This window comes from Cricetulus griseus, chromosome X (assembly GCF_003668045.3).
Source record: "Cricetulus griseus strain 17A/GY chromosome X, alternate assembly CriGri-PICRH-1.0, whole genome shotgun sequence".
NCBI lineage: Eukaryota > Metazoa > Chordata > Mammalia > Rodentia > Cricetidae > Cricetulus > Cricetulus griseus.
This window is the reverse complement of record NC_048604.1, coordinates 78767718-78793336: the sequence shown is the minus strand read 5'-3', so window position 1 is coordinate 78793336 and position 25619 is coordinate 78767718. Positions and strand designations below refer to the sequence as shown.

General features: G+C 37.0%; 1 pseudogene; it reads right to left on the bottom strand.

Moving 5' to 3' along the window:
• Positions 1-1812: 1812 nt before the first annotated feature.
• LOC100774135 lies at positions 1813-23231 on the bottom strand (annotated as a pseudogene).
• Between the last annotated feature and the right edge of the window lie 2388 nt (positions 23232-25619).

The following is a 25619-nucleotide window of genomic DNA, read 5'->3' as shown; positions in this document are numbered from 1 at the left end:
ATATGATAATAGTCATGAATTTGAACACTTAATGTTACCAGAATGTTTTAATATTTTTATTATGTGTGTTCTACTTACATTATATTTGAAGAGATCACTCAAGAGGCCCAAAACTTGAGAATATTGATTTAGAATAAATTGGTGATAGAAACACATTAACCATTTAAAAGTGTTTTGGCAAATGTTATATCTAGTTTTGAATTATTGGTGAAGAATATTTAAAGTTGAAATAGACTTGATATTTATAAAAATGACAAATTTTTGGGAGTTCTGTGAAAATGAGTACAAATGAAGAGCAATGTAGCATATTTATAAAATCAATAACAAATTAATATACTTGGTCTAAAGTTGTCTTTAGCAATATTTTAAAAAAGATCTCAAAGAGCAAATTAGATGCATAAATTGTGTGATGGTTAATCTTGATTGCCAACTGAACTACATCTGGAAAAAACTAAAATCCAAGTATGGTCACTCCTGGGAGCATTTTCTTGATCAGATTATTTCAACCAAGTAGACCCACCTTAAATCTGGACCACAACCTCTGTTGGAAGTTAACATAGAAGGACACCGAAGAAGGAAGCTTTTGTGTTTTGTCTGTTTGCCTTCACTAACACTGGCAAGTTCATCTATCCTGTTGCCAAGGCATTACTTCACTGGTGTTAGTATCTACTTCTTCAGGATCCCAACATAGACCAAAATTCTCCAGGAATCCTCCAGACATACAGTACCTTGGGACTGCTGAGATATCCAACCTCATGGACTGAAACCAGATTATCAGCTTTAGATAGAGATTGAAACCACATGAAAATGAAGAAGGCAGAAAATGACCTCAAGGGAAACAAATAGCATTTTTTATCACTATGAGTGATAAGCAACATTCCTGAGGGAATGAAGGTCTTGCCTTGTGGGGTTGGGGTAACCAGGGTTTTATAGAAGACAACAGTGGGGGCTGTGGCAAAGGATTTTTTTCTAGGAATGGGTGATTGTTTAGACACCTGTGGCTATTCATGAATATAAGGTTTAGCTTGGAGTGGACTTATCAGGAGCAAAAACATTCTTTTAGGGGTAGGGGGCGATTCCTCAGTTCTACCATCTTTCATTCAGCCTCACCAGTGTGAGAAAGAGGTATTGTTGGACTACCAGGAATGCATCCAGTAATCCAACCTAATACATCCTCCTTTGATACGAAGTCATTCTATCAGTTTCTGTTCCTTTACAGAATTCTGACTAATACTGATTGATCACTAAAGTTTTGTTTTATTTGTCTAAATTCAGAATCGCCATTACAGTCAGAACTTTAGTCACTGTAACTTCTCTCAGTATTCCGATGATCATTAAAATTGGGAAGAAAATTAGTAGCTTTCATAGACCTTGCATGTGGCTGCTCATAGTCCCTCAGATCCTACCTTTTGCTTTTTGCAGAAATTCTTTGCACCTTTTCTGTTTCTCCCCCATTCACCCCCTCTATATCCTAAGTCACCCAGAGAAATCATCTTGTAGCCCATTTAGGACTTGAACTTGGACTTTGGGAACTGCTCCTGCCTCAGAATATCAAACCCTGGTATTACCATGACTAGGTGGCATGTTTTCTTATTTTTCTCTTGGTAACTAACTTTGCGCTAGTGGAAAAGTCTTTTTTTAAGGATTTTAATGCTATATTTAAAAAACACAAAATAAAAAACGGATTTATTAATGTCTTTCTCAGAAGTCTGTCCAGGAGTCTCAGTATCCAACAGCCATGAAGGCTGACACCTGTGTTGTTGCTCAGTCTGCAGCTTGTGTAGGGATCATGGAGGTGACTTTAGGTTACTCTCAAACTTGTTCCACCAGGTTCAAGACCCTGAATTTATCCAAATTGTAGAAATATGCTGAAACCACAGGTCCACCAAAATACCTCCCATTCAGACCAACAAGAGCTTTAATTGCTGATTCAAACCTCTCAAATTCTAAAAATATCTGGACTGCTTCATCATCAGGGACATAAATTAACTCAACTACCACACATTTCCCAACTTTGCCTTATTTTTCACATTCTTTCTTCATTTCAACTTCCAAACCTTCATCGACCTCTCCTGCATTAACCATATTCCTCAGCAGGACCACTTTAGTAGGGCTCTTAAGCATTTCAGTTAATGGATTTGAATCCGACTTCTTGGATGCATCCTGAAACTCGCCCTTCTGTGTTGCGTCACCCATTATGATCTTGCTGCCCCGCTTCCTGGCCTTTTCCACCAACAATGCTCATGTTTCCCAAGCCCCTGAATTTCCCGGAAGCCATAATTATGCATGATCTTATGATACACTGTGACACCCATGTTAGCAAGGAAGCAGTTGCTACGGCCACCTGGAGATCTTGTTCTATCCGGCTCTTCATACACTGAGGGAGGAATAGCAGCTTTGGAAGACTATGATCAAAGACTTGAGTCCTCTTCATAAGGAAAATCTCGGGGTAACTCCTTGTCCTTCTCTAAAAGAGAAGTAGGTGGGGGCGATGGCAACTACTCCCATACTTCCTTTCCACTGCTCTTGTTCATAATCTTCATCTCCACTGGAATCTGTGTCAGGTCATCTTGAAAACCAGCTGGCTTCATGCCTGTTTTTACGCCTCTTTTTCTTCTAATATCCTTATGTCTTTCCAGCTCCTGAGGCCTCTGTTGCTCTTCTCTCTGGTGCTTCACTACTCTCTCGTAATCATTAGGAACCATAAGAGCATATTCATCAGCTAAGTGGATCAGAATTTCCCCTACAGAAAACCCACTGGAAACATGGTCCTTCAGCCCAGCCGCTACATGATGTGTTTTGTCTACAATCTGCCAGTAATCTGAGGAGCCTCCTCACTTTAGGTCGATGTCTGGGGCAAGGACTATACTTTGTTTTCTTCGTTGGCTCTTGGGTTGAGTGAGAGCTGCCTTCTTTACCTGAAGCTTGGACTGCAGAAGCTTGAAGTTTTAGAACCAGCCTTCGGTTTTTGATCCGCTGGTCTCCATTCCCAGGTAAAAGGGATATCTTTTTAGTTAATGCTGGCCTTCCGAGACGATTCTGCCCTTGTGCCACAGCCAAGGCACAAGGGCAGAATAGCACTGTAGCCAGGTAGCACTGCACTGAAGCCCACCTACCACCAAAGCCTGCAGAGGCGCTAAGCCTTGGTCAAAGTTATTTATCTTTCCTTTAAAATACCTCCATTTCTTTGGGAGCTTCTTTTGTTGGTATTTCCTTAATAAATCACATTCACGTTATTTCCTTATAAAATTAATTTCTTGTTACCATATAACATATTGGATGTCCTTGTGGCATTTTCAAACATGTCATTATACTTTATACTCATTCATTCTCCTCCACTGCCATCCTTCATTCTCCATTCTACCCTCCATTCTCCAAATTACCCCACGTATGCTTTCATGTAATACGTATACCATTATTCTCCCATTGTTGTTCTGCACATGTGATACATTTGTTGTCATTAGGTCTGCTTCTGATGAACTGAAGTCTCAATGGCGATCCCTATGATAGCATGAAATATGTTTTAATCAGTTTTTTTCCTATTTTTCTACTCTAGGACCTATGGCCTTTACTGGAACAAATATGTACTTGTGAAATGAAAATTCCAGGACATTTACGGTTCTTCTTTGAACTAACTTTGAGCTAATACTAACTTGTATGGATTGAGAACATCATTCATTTTCCAAGTCAAAACAGAAGTTTGTAAAGGTCCAATTTCATTTTGAGTTATTTTCCAATGCACCACATAGTAGAACCATGGTCATCTATTTTCATTGCTATCTGATTGTATAGTTTATAAATGTTTCCAGAAAATGGCAATTCCTGCTGGGGCTTTCTGACTTGAAGATTATTGGCAATTTTATTGCATGGAAATAAGTGCATATGTCAGAAATCATTTCCTTGTGCTTCAACATTAAACAGACAGGAATCCAGTATCTTTGGAGAACTACAAAGACTAGTTTGAAGAATTGAAAAATAGGAACAGAGGCAGCTGTCTTATTTTCATTTAAGAACTCAGGCACATCACAAAATAAATGGGTATTTCTCAAAGAATAACAGTAGGTTATCATAAATGTACTCAGTAAGTGATTGCTCCACATGGGATTGTCTTGAAAGGATCAGTCTGTGCCATTCTTTACATAGTCACAACTATCTACCTCAAAGGAAATAGACAACATTGAAAATGAGCTGGGGAAATAAATATATGCTGCTTGCCATCATCTATCTGAACAGGATATTCATCTTTCTCATAGCCATGGATTCTAAACCCAAACTGAATATGAACAGTTATCTGATCATATTAATAAAATTAAGGGTAACAAGAAACCTTGTGTTCCTATGGTACCCAAAGTGAAACTCAGTTAACAAAACTTCTTAAATATCTTAAACATGCAGTTTTCAGAAATAAACTGAAATGTACTTTATAAAACAAAAGGCACAATCTAACTGCTATTATTGGGAAGTGAATTCTATAATTAAGAAAACACCTTTGGCTTTTGAATTCAAAAGTATTTGGGGCTACTAGTCAATCTAGGCTGAATATACACAAAAGACACTTAACTAATTCCAGAAAATGCTTAACAGCTAATTCAGGATACATTAATAGTAAAATTTTCATTTCGTCAATGTGTCTAATAAGACTCAATGTTACCTTAAATAAATGCTAGGTATGTATATCATATAACAAGGCTTTATAATCAAAGCATAGGATTTTGTAGAAATGTCATGCGTTTGTCATAATTTGATATGGATATACAAAATATAAGCATAAGAAGGTGTGACCTTCTTCTATGAACCTTAATAGTTTATATATGACTGTCAGTGGAGTAGTAGATCATCATGTAAATTTATCTGCTTAGAATAAATTGTTTCAGATCTAGCAAAAATAGTCATGTGATCAGATGAATTCAGGACCACTAAAATATCTCGATTTGGGCAGGATGATTTACAGAACTGGGCATTCTCATTCTTATTGTATTGCTAGCCCTCCTTCGCATGGTTAAAGGGAGCTTCCTTCACATGCTCATATAGTTTAATGGAGAGTTTATTTTGTCGACATTTTGGGAATGGGTCTCACTATTTAGTCTAGACTGATAACTTTATAGTCCCCTTGCCTCTGATATTCCAGTAGCAGGATAATAGGAATATATCACCATGTGTCATTCCTGGGGAGTTTCCTATACTCAGTGAATTCAGTGGCTTAGTTGAGGATGATTTTACATCATTTCCTGACATAGCAACAAAAGTTCATTGCTCATGCTATATTTGATAAACATGGTTTGGTCAGACACTAATGAAAGGTAAAATTTTCTCAATGGGCAACCATTTACTGTTTCATCTTTCTATAAAAAAGGTGTTTAATTCCAGTAAACTCCATACAGAGTTCCTTGGATGTCAATCATCTTCTCTGAAATAGATTGGTGCTGCCAGGAACAGACATGTCTCACTGTCATAAAAAAGGAAAAGATCCTATGTTATTAAAACAACTTAAATGCCATATTCTGTAGATGCCTTAGTGTTTAAAGATGGCCTGTCTATATAAAATGTATCTTTGTGTGACCTTGAAAATATGCCTAACATGACTACAAGTTTGATAATAATAGGGGACTATTAACTTGCATTTCCTTATTATCTTAAATAGTTTTTAATAATAACTTTCAAGGACTAGAAATTTGCATTATACTGTTAAATGATCTGTATAAGTACAATACCTTAAGCATGAGTAGAAACATATGTACAGCATGTTCTAACAAAAATTTTATCAATATACAAAAATATCTTAAACAAGAGTAGCAGCATATATCCAGTATAGCAAAAAACCTCAAATTTGTATTAGTATAAAAATCCATACCAATGTAAAATACTTAAGACTAGTAGTTTGTCTTTTTTTGTTTAAAAGTATATTCAATAATCTACCCTTTTATCCTGTCATATCTGTATTCTCCCTTTTTCTTTTCAGAGCAAGATCCTTGAATTTAATTTCCTTTCTTCAGCTCTTTCCCTGACCATTAACAATAGCAACTTGTAACCAACCTGCCTAAATGATGACAAATATCCATAAGCAATTAAACTACCAAAAAACTGCCTACCTCACCTATTGGGAATGTGAGCATCTTGTTCGTAAAATTACTTTCTGTTGACTAGGAGTGACAACATCTTAGTGGAACATGAAAAGAAAAAAATTGGGATAATTGTCAAGTCCTTGGAGAGCTAGCTGTATCATTTGTTGCCCAGTCTCTATGTAATGGTAAAGTGCAAGGTTTATCTCAAGTCCTGACTAGAGTAGTCTGTGAGTCTGGACCATATCACCTAGCTACCTTGAAATTGTCCTGAGCAGTTTGTAGTCCAAAGCTGATCTTTTGCTGGTGTTTGTCAGCTTAGTGGTGTTATCATAGTCCTGGTGGGATCTTCATTGTGGTGTGTTATCCTTTGGAGACATCAAAGGTCACTATTTGGCCAGGTCATGGTTCAGTGCATAAAACTTATGACATTTTAAATGTCATACAAAGCAGATCTCAAAGAGGTTAAAGGACCATGATTTGTTATCTAGATCCAGAGTACAAAAACTTAATTCCTAGTTACCTGATAGAGACTGGCACTCGAAATCATGTACAGAAAGCTAGATAAAGCCTTGTTCTAGAGTTAATTAATAGTCTATATAACCATAAATATCATAATAAAAATTTCAAATGTATAAATGTTATTTTTGTAAATTTTGAGCTAATATTTATGCCATAAGAAAAGTTTTAAAGAGTCAAAATAAAACCAAAGAATTACGAAATTAGTGGCAATAGAATAGTCCCTAATTTTGTTTTTTCTTCTGTCCCATATCAGGTGGATCTTCTGACATGATACAGAGACTTTGGATTTTTATTTAAAATGCTTTCTTGGGTTTAGAGAAGGAGAGTGCCATGCCTCAACTCCAAAGACAGCTTAAATTTTTAATTGGACTGGGACTAAAGAAGACCATCTGCATTATATGTCTGTAGAAAACAGAAAAAACAAACATTTGGGAAGATTTATGAAATTTTATCCTGTTGGAGATGCAAATACCAATAGGCCAATTTACTCTTTTTCTTTGGACACATTTTCTGGATAATTCATCCTTCTATTTCATATGTCTCATTTTCTCAGTGGCCTTCAGATTCCTTAGATGGATGCCTTCATTCTCCTGAAAAGACAAAAACTAAACCCTGCCCCAACCCTAACTTTAGGGAGGTTCCCCATTTGGATCAAATGGAAGGCATTTGTTATTTTTATAAGTTAGTTTAGATTGAATGATCACACTCTTTGATGAACTATTGCCCCTTCTAACAAAAAGACCTCTCTTGTTCTGTTTTTTCCTGAAAATTTTCTTTTATCTTCTTAAGCTGTTCCATCATCCAGAGCAGTATTTTTTTTACAATAGGCATTATGTTTTTTGATTGCTGTGAGGAGGAGTTTCCTCTATGGTGACAGGGAATGACTAAACAAAATCTGACAAATGGACCTGCAAGATACTCCCCAAGGCATTTCCAATGGCAAAGGGTTACCTTGTCAGTCCCTTGTTGATCTGTATTCATTGGTCTAATATCAGCATTTGCTGCATCTTCTGCACACTCCAGAAGGCAAGGACCTGCTGTTTGGATTAGAAGAAATAGTTTCTAAGAATGCCCTGTTTATAATCACTTTTTAGTTGATCTTGTTTGCCACAATTAAAACAACTGATATTCTGACATTTTGTCAAACCTCTAGAAATCAAATCTATTATCCTATTATCATCATGGTTATGAGATTCAATATTGACTGTATATCAGATTCATTTCTCTATGGGTGCTGATCTTGCCCTTAAAATCCTAATTTTCCTTTTGCATTGTGAACTGGCATTTTCAAAAGCCAGAGACTCAGTTATTATTTGTCTATCTTCTGAATTTTGTAACATTCTATTTACAGCAAAAGTCATTTTTTGTAAGAAATCAGTGAACTTTTGGGCCCTATTTAGTAAATGACTCAGTTCTCTTTCTTACTACTTCAATTCTGTCCCAAGTATTCAAAGCTGCTGCATGGCAGAGAGGAAGGTGTGGTCATCATATAGAGACTGACTTTATATATCAGCATAATTGCCATCTCCAAGAATTTGCTCTATAGGTTTAAGGAGAAATCAGGCAGTAGGGAATTTTCTGGAGATCTACAAAGATGAAATCAACTAACAATCTAAGCAACAGAGGAGAGGCTACCTTAAATACCCTCCCCTGATAATGAGATTGATGAATAACTTATATGCCATCCTATAGCCTTCATCCAGCAGCTGGTGGAAGTAGAAGCAGACACCCACAGCTAAACACTGAACTGAACTGGAATCCAGTAGCAGAGAAGGAGGAGTGATGGGCAAAGGGGACCAGACCAGGCTTGTGAAACCCACAGAAACAGCTGACCAGAAAAAGGGAGCGCTCTTGGTCCCCAGACTGATCACTGTGAAACCATCATGGGACTGATCCAGACCCCATGAATGTAGGTGTCAGTGAGGAGATTTCGGGAATCTATGGGGTCCTTTGTAGTAGATAAGTACTTATCCCTAGCATAGGAATGGACTTTGGGAGCCCATTGCACATAGAGGGATACTCCCTGAGCCTAGACACAAAGGGGTGGGTGTAGGCTCTATCCCAAAGGATATGACAGACTCTGAAGACCCACTGTGAAAGGCCTCACCCTCCCTGGGGAGCAGAAAGGGTATGGGATAGGTAGGGTGTTAATTTGGTGGGTGGGCAGGGGAGTAGGGGAGAAAGAGGGAACTGGGATTGACATGTAAAACAATCTTGTTTCTAATTCAAATAAAAAATGGAGGAAAAAGAATTTGCTCTTGGGAGATTTTAATATCCCTAGTCCTACTTTGTTATTTAGTGGTCCTAGCCTCATCTTTCTCCCGGGTCCTCAACTCCAATACTGTTGTAACCAAGTCTTTCCAGTCTTGTGAGACAGTTCTGTTACTAGTTGACCATGAATTTAAGATCTGCTTCACAAATGTGATTGCATCCATATGAGACTTTTGCTTCCTTAAATCTCCTCAAATCTAGCATTCCACAGGAACCAAGTCAGAGCCTCACAGCCTTGGAAATGTCTGTCATTTGACAGTTATACTTGTAAGGTGACCAGATAAATTAAGGTTGGTTCTTTGATAAACTTTGACTGTTCCTCTCTAACCTTATAATGTAATGCTGAGGATGGTTCTCCTTTAAATTCCTTTGTTTTTGTCTCTTAAGGCTTGTAACTTCTCAGTCAAAATGTCATTATTTTCTCTAACAACTTTTCTACTGCCTGTATCTTTGCACTCATATCAACCAACTTGGCACTCATATCAACCAACATTCTTAGGAATAAAACAAGAAATATCAAAGTGATAATGATTATAATTGGCATTGCATAAATTCCATCTAAGTTATTTATTTCCTCCCTTAATTGTGCCATTTTAAAATCATCCATAGTCTAATCATACAGAGACCTAACTCCCTCCCTCCACTGTAATATAGTTTCCCAGTTTTTAATGTGGGGAAAAAAACTTTCTTTTTTATAAAAATCTATTTTCCCCTTTAAGAAGTCCCAGTTTTCTCACCAAATTTGCTGAGGATGACAGGGGAGTGTGAGGCTGTCAGTGCATAGCACTTCTGAGTAGAGAACAAAGCTGAGGACTGTTAAAGCAGCTACTGTGTAGCCATGGGCTGAGAGTGTGTGTTAGTTACAACAACAGTACAAGCCCGAGTGGCTATCAAGAAAGCTACCTACTGTGGCAGCAGCCTGAGGAGGGGGTCCTAGAGGAAGCCTGCAACCAACATGGGAGAAGGAATAGGCTGTCTGAAAAATGCATGAAGAGGTTCATGTGGGAAAAAGCAGGTTTGTCAGGCTATGCCTGAAGACAGAGCTGGCTGATGATGAAGAGATAACTCCAGTGGTGTTTAGAGCCTGAGTGCCTGTGGAGATTGCTGTAGAGAAGCTGCTACAGAAAAATCCCAGAGTTGCTCGAAGGACTTGGGGGAGAAAGGGAAAGGCAACCTGTAGTGCAGTGACTCTGCTGGGTGCAGTTTCTACTGCTTGCAGCTTTGGCAGGTGCTGGTGGCTGAAAACCCATAGGCAAGCAGCTATTTCTTGAATTCATTCTCCAAAAGTTGGATGCCTGATGAAGCCTTAATCTAAATAATCTTTTTTTTTTTTTTGGTTTTTTGTGACAGGGTTTCTCTGTGTAGCTTTGGGGCCTATCCTGGCACTTGCTCTGGAGACCAGGTTGGCCTTGAACTCACAGAGATCCGCCTGTCTCTGCCTCCCAAGTGCTTGGATTAAAGGCATGTGCCACCAACGCCCGGCCCAGTCTAAATAATCTTAGTCAATAAAAATTGGGAGTCAAATATCGGGACAAAAACCTGGAAGATCCAAGAACTGGGAGCACCTGCTAGTTGCTTCCTACATCTCTCCATTCCCCCATCCAAAATGGCTGAGATCCTCTATCTGCCCTGTCTTATCACTTCTGTCTCCCTGTCTACAGTCCTCCAAACCTCTCTGGTTAACTAGTGGATACCTCCACTTTCTGATGCCAAGCAAGCTTTATTTGTTAGAACACAAATAAAATATCACACAACAGGAGACTCCATCATACAGGATAACATGAAAAAATTTTATTTTGATGGTCCCTAGTCACATTGATGAAATAAGTAATAAACAGGAGGTAATAAAGATGTTAACTTTTGTGGTAAGACGGAGAGGCTATTTTACTTTGGTCTTCACACATCTAAGGACTCAACTGAGAATCCTAAAATAGGGGTTTCCACTGTGGAATATGATATTTCATTTGCATTATTACTGATTGACACATGTAACTTTATTTTGTTAATATAATTGGTTGATAAACAAGGAAAAAAAGAAAAAACAATGGAGAGGAGAGAGAAAGTACAGTGTAGATTGAAATCATTAATGTGAATTGTTAAGTCGAAAATAAATTTGCTTGTGCATAAAAAGGGCAGAAAATATTAGTAATGAAACTCAAATTATTCACTCTTCACGCTGTGTTCTGTAGGTAAATGACAATGACTGCAGCCTTATGCACAAAAACACTGAGGGTTCAAGCCACTCAGAAATAAATACAAATGCCTACACAAATTGTAAATCAGCTCAAAAAGTGACTGGAACAAAATACGTATGTATATAATATCTAAAGAAAGACACTCTAAGTCAGGTGTCATGACTTAAATGCTAGCACTTGGAAGCAGGGGCAGGGATATCTCTATGAGTTTGAGGCCATCCTGGTCTGTGTCTTTAGTTCCAGGCCATACAAGTCTACATGGTGAGGCACTATCTCAAACAAAATAATAAGAAGATACTATAAAGTCTTGCAATCTAGAAAAGAATTACCCGTGTTTCCCACCCAATTTGCTGTGCTATATATAGAAAGATATTTATAAGCAATAGTACTTTATTTTTTCTTCTACTGTTGCTATCAGTAAGATACACAACAATGGTGCATTTTAAAACTTCTAATAAAAATAATCACTATCTGTGATGGCTATTTTGGGTTGTCAATGAGTATATCTGGAATGAACTATAATCCAGAAATGGAGCGCACTCTTGTGATCCACATTTGAAGCAAGAAGACAGCATGCCTTGGATCCAAACCTTGAGGCTGGAAGACATACATGTTTAATCCAGAGCTTGAGGCTGGAGGGCACACCTTTAATTTGGGTTGCACCTTCTGCTGGAAGTCTATAAAAGGACAATGAAGGAAAGAAGGGTTTGTTTTTCTCCTGCTTGCCCTTAACTTGTCAGTACATCCATTCTTCGGGATTCCAGTACATACAGAAAACTGTCTGAGACACCCAGCCTCATGGGATTGAGCAACTACTAGATTCTTGGACTTTACATTCACAGGCAGCCATTGTTCAAATGCAGCCTGTAAGTTATCCCATTGAATTCCCATTCTCTCTCTCTCTCTCTCTCTCTCTCTATATATATATATATATATATATATATATATATATATATGCGCGCTGGAGATGCCAGGAAAGTTAAACATACATCTTATCAATTCAGCTATATGAGGTACATAGGTGTTCTTCCTGAAATGCTAACAATGATGTACTGTTACATCCTGGTGATCCTTTGCTATTTGGTGAGACAGGCTCTGCAGTATCTCCTAGAATTTATCTTTTTACTTATCCAAGACCTTTCCCCCTAAATCTTGAGCATTGTTTTTAGACAGTAAACCAATTCTTATGAGTGCAGTAACTTGTGCTTTACAACAGCCTAAGTGGCTTCTATGTTATCTTAGGGCCAGGCCAATCCTGACTCCCACAGGCATTGTGATTAATTCAGTCAAGCTCCCTAGATGCTAAATCTTGGGAACAATCTCTGAGTCAACAGTACCCATTCTTGTGAAAGAAGCCAAATGTACTTTGTAAAGAATCTCAATGTACACGTCTTAAATTGTTGTACACTTGGGACTGAGTAAATTGTTATCCGAACACCTTTTTCAGAAATTGCGTTGTGCTTAAATATGGCTAAAGTAAAATGATCTGACCCAGACTCTAGAAGTCCTGGTCCAGCACAAGTTACAATAAAATTGGGCTGAGCTGAGTTTCATTCTTGTCTCTTTGTGGATCATTTTCCCTGCCTGCTATAAAGTCACAGTGGAATGACCACACTGAGGCTTCACTTAAGGATTTCAATTTGGTGACAAACTTACCACCTGCATGTATATATTGTATATACTTATTGTACTTATTGTATATAGTTTTTCTTATATTAGTTGTGGCCTTCTTTCTTTTGGATTAGACAAAAATGTAATTGGTAATTGTGGTCATATATTTTTATGATTTTTTTTAAAGCTTGCCTGAGGAAACAGAAAGCAAAGTCAGCCACAAGCCATAGAAGCCAGGCACACACCTTTAATCCCAGGATTCAGTATTAAGAGGTAGATGAATCTCTATTAGTTCAAGGCCACACTGTCTACAAGAAATTTATCCAATTCTGAAGAGAAAGAGCTCACACAAAGATGATCTCAACACTTGGGATCACATGCCTTTAATCCCAGGATTCTTGAGAGGTATTGAAGACAGGAACAGGGTCTCAGAGCTGGCATTCATTCTCCAGCCACATTGAGGACAGGAAGACAATGACATCTCAGGGTTTCCCAGCTAAGGAGAGGCAGCAGTCTGAGGTTTGGTAAAGCCAAGATTGTCTTTCAGTCTGAGGTAGAATAAGAGCTAGGGGCCTGATGCTTTGCTTTTCAGATCTTCATCTTGAATACTTAACCAAAATATCAGTCTCTGGGTCATTTATTTTTTGTTTTACATTAGCAAACACCTGACAGCCTCTATTTTTCATTTCATTTTATTTTTTAGAGTGTGTCTAAGTTGCCAAGTGAGTGAATCTCGTGATAGGCAGAGTATTGTTTTTCATTACAAAAGCCAATATGGTCAATAGATCCTCTATTTTCTTTGAAGAAGCCATTAGGTGATCTATAATATAGTTTTGCCAATTGAAGTTTTCTGACATGATGTTCTTAAACATGATAGCATAATGAAAATGCCAAGGAAAGTTGAGAAATGATTTGGTATGAATGCAACCATATCCTAACCTAATAAAACTTGAACTTGCTGAATACAGCACAACTTGTCTCACTCATGGGTATCATTTTTCTATCTTTTATCTATTGTTTTTCAAAGTCTTATTCTTTAGTCATTTTTTCATGCTGTAGATTACCCAAATTTCCTTCTAATATCTATTTTATGGTTTTGATTGGTGGCTTTCCTACATTTTAAATTTTCATTTATCTGTTTATTATTTTCAACGTATATGAGTGTTTTGCCTACATGTGTACCTGTGTACCACATGTGTGCCTAGTGTGCCTGGTGTGCCTGGTATCAGAATAGTGAATTCTTTGGGTTTGGAGTTACAGATGGTTGTGAGTCACTATATGAGTGCCTAGAACTGAAACTGGGAAAGAGTAACCAATGCTCTCTTACTCTTGGAACCATTGCTCTAGTGCCTGCCTGTATTTCCTACAACATGATTTCTTACTTTTAAAGCAAATAATATCTCTATAGAAATGTTCTTGTTTCTATATTGGAAGAATATAAAATAAACGTTTTAAGACTTTTACAAATTTGTATGTGTTTTTAAAAGTTTACTTAGTAGATACCAATATATATTTTGGAAATATCCTTAGTAAAAGAACTCAGCCATCCCAAGTTGTCATTAATTTTATCTCCATAGCAAATAGTGACAATTTTTTTGCAAGATAATATTGTAGTTAAAAGTTTTATTTTCACATGAATTTCTACAATCCTTAAATTATGAAATATGAATATAAATCACATATACTTAATATACAAATGATTCACTCATTTGTCAAATTTAATGTTATTGTCAATATTTCACTTAACAATTGAATATTATTTTATTATTTTTCATGATAATTGTTTAAAAATAATGTAGTAGTTTTATTTACTTTTCCTCTTTCCACTACTCCTTTATTTGTTTTGCACTGTGGAGACAAGGTCTCACTATGTAGCAATTCTGTCTTTAAACTCATAGTTCTCTTTCTTCAGCATTCTGAATTCTGAAATTGTAGGCTACATTACCATATCCAACCTACATTTTTATATTCCTGGTCTTTATATTATATTTGGTTAGCCTGCTCATATAGTACCAATGTTTAGAAATGTCACTTCTGTCTGGAGCTGGTAGAATGTAATTCATGCTTCTTGGAAATATCTGAAAGCCTGTATTCCACAAAGTGTTTGGCAAGATCTTGTTGTTTAAGTAAGGTAGAAGCTAAACAAGTAAAATAGTCATTTGGAATATCATACTATATGTATCTTCTCTTTGAGACTTGAGTTATAGGTAGGAGAAAAATGTTTTGCATGAGTGCCTCAAACTAATTGCTTCTGATTTAAATTTTCCTATGAATTGCTCTCAGTATCTTTTACATTGATGTTTAAATGTTTAATGGATGCATAACATCATCTATTATAGTAATTAAATAGCAGGTTGTTTTTCCAGATTTGATTTTAAAAGTTGTTGAACACCATGATATTGTTTCTTTCATACATAGGTGATTATATGGAATGGTAAGAATTTAGTTTAATAAAAAATGACTGTCAGTAAAAATATTAATAAATATGAATGGACTTATTTGGAGATTTCAATTAAAACAAATGCAGCATTCTGTGTTTTCCAAATGAAAATAGTGAGATCATGTATTTGAGAAATATGAAGAAAGCAGCAAAATAAAAGGGCCTTTACTATATAATTCTACTAAAAATATGATGTGCACAAACAATGTATATGAATCATTTATATACTAATAAAATGTTTTTCATGTCCAATATACTTATGATTATAAAATCCACAAATGGTGTGGGAAAGGGAGAATGGTTGTTCTGGAGTTCTCTCAATATATTAGGTATGTAAACTAAAAGAACTTAAAGATTGTTTAAACTGTATTTATAATAAAATGTTTATTAATATATTTATAAGTTAATATATATGCATATACATATATGACCTGATATATAACAAAATAACTAAATCAAAAGCTTAACGAAATTGGTGTATCTAATAAAAAATTTATGGTCTTCAAACTTTCTGTTATCAGAAATAAAAATAATATACCTCAAGCTGAAGCTCATTTATTTAAAAGGTATTTATGAATTAAGTGGATCTATAAGGATCTCCAAATTGCTATTTGGTTTAAGTATATGCTTTTTTTTCTTCCATAGTAACTTGAACAGTACTTCTGTGTTATAATACATAATGACTTTTTCCACTCCATTTTTTATTTAAATTATAAACAAGATTATTTTACATGTCAATCCCAGTTCCCTCTGCCTCCCCTCCCTCCTGCCACCCCCCCACTAAAACTTTTGATATAATAGTGTTTTACCAAAGACGTTTTAGCTCTTGATTATAAAATAACATGTGAAACACCTATTCTTTTGCTGGAAGACAAAAATTGATCCTATGATACTGTGACAATTCTTTTGGCTATGGACATGGTTTCTTCCATATACTATTGTGCTATAGTTTAAAAATGGTGTGTCTTCTCTAAAACTCATGTTGAAATTATAATATAAATGCAGCATCATTGAAAAAAGTAGTATGCTTCAAGATGTGTTTGTTTCATGATGTTTTCACCACTATGAAAGAATGACTGTTGCTGATCTGTGAGACAGTTCTCAGAATCGAAATGCCACAAGAGGAAATGATTTTATGGAGAGACTTTACCTTATTGTTTTGAGAGTCAAAATATATTTTCCTCTAGTCAGTGTCAAGTATTCAGTCATAGTAATAAAATTCATATCGAAACAAATAAAATCTCCTTAAAGACAGCTATTAAAATGGTGTGTAACTTCTTTATAAGAACATTAGAATTAGAATGACAATGACTGATAGTTCTGCATCATTCAATCACTCAAGCCTTCCAAATCCATTTTAAATATACCTCATGCATAAACATCCAAGGGTAGACTTTTCAACTTGCTTATATGAATTTAGCACTTTTTTACTAAATCTTGAAAGGGTGTCGAAAGTAGCTGGGTCATTAGAGTACACTGTTTATTTTTTATTTTTTTAAAAGAGTACTGAATTAGAGAAATGAGTCTTCAATCAGAACTAGAAGGGGTTTTCTTTTTGTATTTTCCTTTTTAATTGAAAACAGATTTTTATAAAATATATTCTGTTTATTGTTTCCCCTCCCTTAACTCCCCCCACATCCACCCGCACCTTCCTACCTACCCAAATCCACACACTTTCTTGCTATCACTCAACAGAAAACAAACAGGAATCTTTTTTTAAAGCTTAACTTTAGCATTTTGTTTTGTGTAAAAGAGGGCAATTTGGTGAATTATTTTCATCTTGTATACAAAGTTATAATTTTAATGTTTTTCATATCCATGCTGAAAATTTGCATTTTGGTAAAAATGAAATGAACATAAATTTCTATGAAGGAAATTTTCATAATAAAAGTGAAAATACAATGAAATTAAAACAAACAAATCTGAATAGGACAAAACAAACAAATAAAAGGAAAAACAAACAGCCAAAGAGAAATCACAAGAAGCTCATAGTGGTAGAATTATTCTCAGTGGCACACACAGAAATTTCCTAAAAACAAAACATTAGAAACCATAATATGTAAGCATAAGAACTTTAGGGTAATAAATGATAAAAATGCTCAGATAAAGCATTATGAGACAAAAATAATACCTCCAAAAGTAACACTGATTTTGTATTATGTTGGCCATCTATTCTGGTTATGGTTCCAAGCCTTAAGAGTGGTTTGCATACCCAGTGAGACCCTTGTAATAATAGTAAGTTTTAATTTAAGAGTGATTATCAATTGGAGGTAGCTTCTGGGTTAGGAATGGGGGCTTATTTCCACTTCTACTCAGGTATCCAATCAGGCCCAGACATGTGCAGCCCTTGTACATGCTGCTGTGATTTCTTTGAATATGCACCAGGATTGCTGTGTTTAGAAGGCTTAGTTTCTTGGTGTTCTCTACCCTATCTGGTTTTATAGTCTTTCTTGTTCCTTTTGCAAAAGGTTCCATGAGTTTTTATGGGAAGGAATTCATAGAACATCCATTTAGAATAGAGTGTTTCAAGGTCTCTCACTCTCTGCACATTGTCAAGCTGTGAGTCTCTGTATTCCCATCTGCTTAAAGAGGAAGCTTTTCTAATGATGGTTGAGCAAGGCACTGAACTATGAGTTTAGCATAATGTTTTTACATGTCATTTTTTTTTTGCAGAACAGTAGTATTTGGTTTGCACCCAGATCTCTATCTCTGGCTTGTCTAATCTCAGGTTCTTGACCACCCGAGAAGTGTCATGGATGGGTTCCATCTCACAGAGTAAATCTTAACTCAAATCAGATATTGGTTACTCACCTCCACAAGATTTGTGCCAATAATTGCTCTCACACAACTTACATTAAGGTAACCAATGCAGACTGAAAGGGTTATAGTTGGGTTGGTGTTTACCTTTCTTCTTTGATAGTATGCAGAGTACCATATATTACTATGAACACTAGTCAGTATGGGTAAAGGCTCTATGTGGGCACCAGGTGAACTTTTCCACATTCAGTGAGTTGTGTAGGTGTTATCTTCAGCAATAAGGCCTTACAGTCAGTTTGTAGAGAGCCAGTAATGGCCATGACAATAGCCTGGGATGTTTGGGGGTTCTCATGGGACCCCTTCAGTCAACAACTCAATTATATGCAATCCATTCACAGTAATGAAGGTTTCATTTGGTGACAATAGATATCCAGTGGAGACTCTGTCTCCCCCATCATTTTGAGATATATATATATATATATATATATATATGTGTGTGTGTGTGTGTGTGTGTGTGTGTGTGTGTGTGTGTGTGTGTGTGTGTGTGTGTGTGTGTGTGTGTGTGTGTGTGTGTGTGTGTGTTGTGTGTGTGTGTGTGTGTGTGAAACATAGGAGCTTCTATTGTGTTAGTTCCCCATGCAGCCTCTTGAATGGCACTTAGTTTTAGCTGGACCTTCACATATTGCCTCTCTCATTCATCACTTTGCTCCTTCCATGTTTGATCCTCTTATTAGTGTGCTACTCTCCACTCCCACCAGCCATAACTATTCTAGTTTCCTCCCTAGGATTATCCAGTCCTCCCATAAATAACTTATACTCTAGCTAGCCTATGTGGTTATATTAATTGTATCCTACTTATGAAAGACTTAGACAATATACACATATAAGCAAATATACACAATAATTATCTTTTAAGTCTGGGTTATCTCATTCAGTCATGGCCAGTGGTTTTCCTGGGATAGACTATCTTGGGGGTTGGTGGGCAAGATAAAGGGATAGGATAATGAAGGATGGCTGTAGGAGATCTGTTTATTTCCTTTGTAATGCAAGTAAAGAGAAAGGAAAGGACACAGAAGGTGGTCTGATACCACCTGGAGATAAGACTGGGGAATTGGAATGGAATTTGGGATGGAAAATGAAAATCACCTACATGATTCCCAGTCCAGCAAGGCCAAATCAGTTTCCAGAGAGAGTGTAACTGCAGTGTTAGCAGCGGAGAACAAGGAATGAGGTGAGGAAGGAGGGATGTGGTAATCACAAAGATGCAAGGAGAAAGATCACTGACCCAAATCATCATGGCCAAATTAATTAAAGCAACCTAGTGTATTGTGTACATGGACTGCCTCTATCTAAAGCAGGTTCAGGAAGTCAGCATTGGACATGGGAAAGATAAGATTTTTATAGATCAGGGTTAAAGGTTTTCCAAACAGGATATTTGGCAGGCAAATAGATGTGGTTACAGGAGCAAAACATAAGCATAACAAGTTGGTCATAACAACCTAGGCATGCCTGCAAGGTGGTCACAACAGTATAGTCATAATAAACTTTCAAAGAAAAGTCATGGTTGATAATTTCTTGGAAAAGGCAGCGCAAAGCCATTTGTAGTTAAGGTTACAGATTAGGCAATCCTTGAGAAACAGTGATTTAAACATAAATGGGAATGAAGCTAGTCTGTTTTTACTATAAGTTTGCTTTGAAATCCAAGTTGGAGCCATACTGGTTCATCAGATGAGAATCTGCTAGTAAGGGGTTTCCAAGGCAGAAAGAAGAATAACAAAACAAAATAAAACAAATCAAATTTTAACACTTTAGAATATTATGCAGTTTGTGTCAAATAGAAAAATGAACCAAGTTTTTCGGCGGGATAATTTGTTAAAGCATTGGTCTTTGTATTACAAACTTGCCACTGCCTAGTCTGCACTGAGGATCTGGATATAGAATATAATGCTATGTGAAGTTTCATGTGCAGAACACAGTTAAAATCTAATCAAAGACTTTCACAGGTTGGATTCTTCATAATACTTGACTGATTACCATGCTGGAATTTGTATAATTCACTCTCATATATGTTTATTTCTTTCTTTCTTTTTTTTTTGGTTTTTAGAGAAAGCGTTTCTCTGTGTAACAGCCTTAGCTGTCCTGGGACTAGCTCTTTGGAACAAGCTGGACTCACAGAGATTCCCCTGCCTCTCCCTCCCAGGTGCCAGGACTAAAGGAATGCACTACCACCAACTGGATCATCTATGTTTCTCATGTAAGAAATTATTATGGTTTTGTTCTTACTCCCTACAACTGTATTGTGGCTTTGAAAAATTTGAAATCCATCTTATCCTTGGATTTGTCTCTAGACCACAAAAAGTGATATATCAGAAAGAGGAGATTGAAGGGTTAATGATCTAATACTCGGGTAGGATAAGAAACTCTTGACAGGAGAGTTGACTCCACTGATAACAAGGGGCTGTTAGGATCCAAGAAGCCATACTGATTTCCAAAGTGTCTGTAGCAGTTGGTACTCCCACCAGCAGTGGAGGAGTGTTCCCCTTTCTCCACATCCTCTCCATCATAAACTGTCATTGGTGTTTTTGATTTTAGCCATTCTGACAGGAGTAAGATGGTATCTCAGAGGTGTTTTGATTTGCATTTCCATGATGGCTAAGGATATTGAGCAATTTTTTATGTGTCTTTCAGGCATTTTATGTTCCTCTATTGAGAATTCTCTATTTAGATCTGTTCCCCAAATTTTAATTGGATTATATGGTGTTTTGGAGACTAGCTTCTTGGGTACTTAGTAATTTTGGATATCAGCCCTCTGTCAGATGTAGGATTGGTGAATATTTTTCCCATTCTGTGGGTGGCCATTTTGTCTTACTATGTCCTTTGCTTTACAGAAGCTTCTCAGTTTCAGGAGGTCTGTTTATCTCAGTGTCTGTGCTACTGGTGTTATGTTCAGGACGTTGTCTCCTGTAGCAATTCATTCAAAGGTTCTTCCCACTTTCTCTTCTAATAGGTTCAGTGTGACTGGATTTATGTTGAGGTCTTTGATCTATTTGGGCTTAAGTTTTGTGCATGGCAATAGACATGGATATATCTGCAGTCTTTTACATGCTAGCATACAGTTATGGCAGCACCATTTGTTGAAGATGCTTTCTTTATTCCATTGTATAACTTTGGCTTCTTTGTCAAAATTCAAATGTTTGTAGGTATGTAGATTTGTATTTGATTCCTTTGTTCTACCTGTCTATTTTTGTGCCAATACCAAGCAGTTTTCTTGGACTATAGCTTGGACTATAGCTCTATAATAGATCTTGAAGTCAGGAATGGTGATGCCTCTGGAAGTTCCTTTATTGTATTGGGTTGTTTTGTCTGTCCTGGGTCTTTTGATTCTCCATATAATGTTGAGTATTGTTCTTTCAAGGTCTACAAAGAACTGTCCCAGTAAATCAGCAATTCCTCAGGAAAATGGGAATCAGTATACCACAAGATACAGCAATTGCATACTTAGGCATAAACCCAAAAGAAGCACATTCATACAAAAAGGAAATCTGTTCAATTATGCTCATAGTAGCATTATTTGTAATAGGCAGAAACTGGAATCAACCTAGATGCCCCTCAACTGAAGAATGGATAGAGAAAATGTGGTACATTTCCACAATGGAATACTACTTAGTGGGGAAAAACAATGGAATCTTGAAATTTACAGGCAAATGGATGGAAATAGAATAAAAACATTCTGAGTGAGGTAATCCAGTCACAAAAAGACAAGCATGGTATGTACTCACTCATATATGGATTTTAGACATAGAGCAAAGGATTACCAGCCTACAATCCACCCTGCCAGAGAAGCTAGTAAACAAGGAGGACTCTAAGGGACACATACATGCTCTTCCAGAAAAGGGGAAAGGGACAAGATCTCCTGAGCAAAAGGAGCATGGGGGAGGGGAGAGGGAACTGGGAGAATGAGAAGGGGAGAAGAGAAGGGATAAGGAAGACATGAGGAAGTAGGAAGGTTGAGTTGGGACAAGAACAGAGGAGAGCAAGATAAGAGATACCATAATAGAGGGAGGGGAGCCATTATAGGCTTAAAGAAATATCTGGCACTAGGGAAATGTCTTCAGATCTACAAGGATGACACCAACTAACAATCTAAGCAACAGAGGAGAGGCTACCTTAAATACCCTCCCTTGCCATCCTATAGCCTTCATCAAGCAGCTGATAGAAATAGAAACAGACACCCACAGCTAAACACTGAACTGACCTGGAATCCAGTAACAGAGAAGGAGGAGTGATGGGCAAAGGGGTCCAGACAAGGCTGGTGAAACCCACAGAAACAGCTGACCTGAACAAGGGGGAAGCTCTTGGTCCCCAGACTGATAGCTGGGAAACCAGCATAGGACTGATCCAGACCCCATGAACATGGGTGTCAGTGAGGACACTTCAGAAATCTATGGGGCCCCTTGTAGTAGATCAGTACTCATCCCTAGAATAGGAATGGACATTGGGAGTCCATTCCACATAGAGGGACACTCTCAGTGTAGACATACAGAAGAGTGCCTAGGCCCTATCCCAAAGGATATGACAGACTGAAGACCCGCTATGGAAGGCCTCATCCTCCCTGGGGAGCAGAAATGTTATGGGATATATAGGGTGTTAGTGGTGGGGGGCAGCAGACGAGGGGAGGGAGAGGAAACTGGGATTGGCATGTAAAACAATCTTGTTTCTAATTTAAATAAAAATGGAAAAAAGTATCCAAGAATCTTCTGAAATGGGAGGATCAGCATTCCAACCTCCTCTGCTATCTGCCAATTTGAGACTACAGGGGAATTTACCTGCAGATAGAATCTTTCACCATCAAGTTCCTTTTATCTGACCTATAAAACTCCAAATCCCTGTGTATAGGCTCTAGTTCTCTAAAGAGACTAGTGTCCTTCACTGTTCTGACTAAAGGACAATTTGCTTCTGGACATCTTGTATTTTTTCTTTAATTTTCACATCATCTTCATCAATATCAGTTAACAAAGATGATGCCTTTCTGATTCCTGGGCTCTGGAATAGAAGTTGGAATATTATTTTTTGTCAATTTGACACAAGCTAGAGTTATCTGAAAGGATGCGACTTCAACTGAGAAAATGCTTTCATAAGATCTGTAAGCCGTTCTTTTAAATAATGATAGATCTGGGAGGGTCCAGCTCACTGTGTTGCCTCCCCTGGGATGGTGCTTCTGGGTTCTATAATAAAGCAGGTTGAGCAAACAATAATGACCTCTGAATCAGCTCCTGCCTCCAGGATCCTTCCCGGAGTATGAGTTCCTTTCCTGACTGGAAGTGTAAGTCAAATAAAACCTTACCTCTCAACTTCCTTTTGGTCATGATATTTCATTACGGCAACAGTACCTGTAACTAGGAGAGGTATTGTATGTAAATTAGAATTTAATCTTAAGTGTGACAGTTATATATTAGTTATCATTCTCATTGATGTGAAAAAGAACCATCATAATTATTTGTGGTTTCATTCCATGGGCAATAGTCATGGCCTATATCAAATGAAAAAAGTGAGCTGAGCACTTGCATTATTGTATCCGTTTCCTGACTATAGATGCTATGTGACTAGCTGCTTCAGCCTCTTTCTGCCCTGATCTTTCTCTCCATGATGGCTTGTATTCTGAAACTGTAAGCCAAAATAAACCCGTTTTCCTTATGTTGGTGTTTCCATCAATGAGAACAAAAACTATTATGGAAAATTGTTCCTGGGATTGAAGGATTGCTTAATATAGCTCACCATTCATGATAAACCTATTTATGTGGTTCTTAGGCCTTTGGAAATGATTTTCAGGAGTAATATAGAGGTGTTTGGAAACTCAAGCCAGAAAAATCCATTGAATGCTGTCAGGAGAGTTTAACGGGACATTTTGATGAGTGTTTGAAAGATAAGATCAAAAGAAATATGGATTCTGAAGACCCAACTTATAATGTCTTTCTTAGAGGGAAATAAGGACTCTCTTGGGAATTGGGTTACAGGCCATTTGTGTCATACTCTGGCAAAAACTAACTTTGTTATGCTCTTATCTTGAGAGCTGAAATGAGGCTAACTTTAAAAATAATGGACTACTATGTTTAGTAGAAGAAATTTCAATGTAGGAGAGAGGGTATGGTATGACTATTACTACTCTTAGTCAAGTCTATGTGAAAAAGAGCAGCAGGAGGACAAGAAAAATATTAAAATGGAGTTTTTCAAGTAGAGCTCCAGAGAATTGAAAGTCACTGCCAAGGTATCTGCTGAGGAATAGGTTGTAATTGTTACAAAGAAATCCCCTACTCTGCACTACGAAAATAGGAAAGATAGAACTCACCAATCTAAGGCTCCTGCTTATAAGAACGGCAATTCATTTGAAAGTAGAGATCTTAAATCAAGTAATCTCTTTGCTCGAAAACAACTTTCTGGGCACAGAGATGCCATTACAGATTTGCTCGCAGGAAGCCAGGCTCCCTTCTGAACTTGCAGCAGAACTTGGCTGCAGCAGCCATATGGAACTAGTTTTACAGACATGAAAGATACTAGAATGAGCAGCTCATGAGACTTTTTGCCTATGTTAAATGAGGCCAGACACTTTATGACAGTGTCAAAAATACTTGGAAGGGTATACTGAGGGGAGGCTATATAAAGTATGAAAGTGGGAGTTAATTTGAAATGGAGATCCCAGGATTTGAAAATGCCAGGGCCATGGGAAGCTTGTCTACTGAGGAAGGAAACAAGTATGAAGTGGAGACAACACAAGAAAAAGACTGTATGCACAGCAATTGGCAAAGCTATGAGACAGGAGCCCCATGCTCTCTGGAGCCCAGATAATTTCAACATGATTTCAAGAGACTAGACATACTGCTACAGGATTAAGTGTTTGCCTGAAAGTCTATAGTCTTCTTTGGCCTCATCATTGTTGACTATTCATCTATTCTTCGCTTTTGTAAAGCAAATGTTTACTTTTCATGAAATTATATGTTTGAAGCATGTGACTTGTTTTTGATTTTCATTTTGTTTTATTAGTTTTCTTTAAGGGTGTTCATTTTTTTAAAAAATAGCAGATGCTTTCTCAGTAGAGTTCTTGTTTGTAGCTTCAAACTCCTTGTCTTTTCTTCCAAACAGCACACTTTAAAAAAAATCTCCTCAACTTGTTTCCTTCTCTCTGTCAGTATAGACCTGGAAAAGAGCAGTGAGTAACAACCACACCACAGCCTGTATACTCTCCTGTCTTAAATTTTCTTTCACCAAACAAATGAATCTCCTGCTTTTAATTCAGTCTTAATCAAGATCTCAAGACGCCAGTACAATCTAGAAAGGGATCTTTGTTTGACAAAATTGCCATCTGTCTTGATTGTGCTGGTGATTTTGTGAGACTTTCCATTTTTGTAAGCTCATTAAGGTATAAACTTAAAAAGAAGCATTTAAGAAATGTTGAATACATTAAATTATGAAAAGTCACCCTTCTAGTATGTATTAAAATCATGACACTTTAAAGAAGAATAATTAAATTTAGTATTGTATAATGCCAGAGAGAGTAGCATGATTAAAATACACATTCCCTACTCATGTAACATACTGGCAATTTATTTTCAAAAACTTTTTGACAGTATTTCCTAAGAATTATGGGCATCTACTTACCTGTGATCTAACTAAGATTTTTATATCTAAGACTAATTAAGCTGTTTACCTATTATGCTTTATGCATAATATATCTAATGAATGTGATTTATAAATGAGTTGATAACATGG